Genomic DNA, 1,319 nt, shown 5'->3' with positions numbered 1-1,319 from the left:
AAAACCAAGATGCCCAGGTAGGTCTGACTGCCTGACAAGCACATCTAGTCAGCTTTCTTAGCTGCAACAGTATCAAGGAGAGATTCAGGCTGTCCTCAACTTTCATTTCTATAGTTCATACAGCCAAATGGCCCTGTTCTACCCTCTAGTCTCACTGAAGTTCTTTTCGAGCCCTTCCCACAATACCACAAATTCTCTGACATTCATACTATTTTTGTGACAAAATCTTTATCTCTCTTTTCATCTTTGTTAGGGAGGCAGAAATTCCCAGTTCCCAGCCAAAGAAGTAATCATTAGGTATAATTTGTGGCACCTTTGTGACTGACCTCTTTTTAATCACTTCTTCCTAGGACTTTTTCCAGCACAGGAGAGGCTGAGTTTTTCTCAGCATGCATTTGTTTTTACCCATCACTAATCACCGCCACTTGTTTCTCTAGAAATTAGAGTTGATTCTGTTAATTTCTCAGATACCCCAGGTGCACATCTTAGATATCTGAGCACACTCACATTTAATCAAGGTGTCTTTTGTGTACAAGTCTGATCCTCTCCTCCATTAAGTATTAAGAGCTTTAGCCTTATTTGTAAAGCCCAATTTTGTTGTGTCCTCAGTTTATTCTCAAAATCAAAGCCATGTGAATTAAAAAATGTCTTAGGGACCTTCGTTGGATTTTGATGTTTTCCCTTTAATGGTTCTACTCTATGTCTTCTGCCCTGAGAGGTGTGAAGTGACCTAGAAAATTGAGCCATCTCAGGTAAGAGGAACAGCAGTGCTCCCAGAGCCTGTGGTTGGGGCTGGGGAGTAGGTTTTGGGTTTTGTTTGATGGTTTTTATGTTTGTTTGTTTGTTTGTTTTGCTGGTGGATGTCAGCCTGTTTTCATCAAAATTCCTTTAATGACAAACTCCCAAAACCATTGCCATGGCATCATTAACAATTAAGGTAACGTCATAGTGTTTTTTGTTATCATTACAGACAATAATGGTTGTAGCAGGACTACAGTGTGTTGGGAGATGCTGTAGTTAGTTTGCTGATATGCTGTTAATGAGTCAGTTCACTTGTAGAGTAACCTAATTGACTGATCTTTGTTCAATAACTCTTATTATGTGATCTGAAAAAGCCAATAAGAGCCTATGCATACCACTGATACTCCTCCAATGAGTCATTCTTTAAAAAGTTACTTTAGTATGTTCCAGTGTTTCTCAAAAAAAAAAATGTTAAACCTATGCCCTCTTTATCATAAACATATAATTCATGACTGTCTCTAAAAATTCTGATATAGCTTCTGGAGGGGGCTGCCTCCAACTGTTTGAAGAGCTATATA

Source organism: Trichechus manatus, unplaced genomic scaffold, assembly GCF_000243295.1.
Source record: "Trichechus manatus latirostris isolate Lorelei unplaced genomic scaffold, TriManLat1.0 scaffold00016, whole genome shotgun sequence".
Lineage (NCBI taxonomy): Eukaryota > Metazoa > Chordata > Mammalia > Sirenia > Trichechidae > Trichechus > Trichechus manatus.
This window is presented reverse-complemented; position numbering follows the sequence as displayed.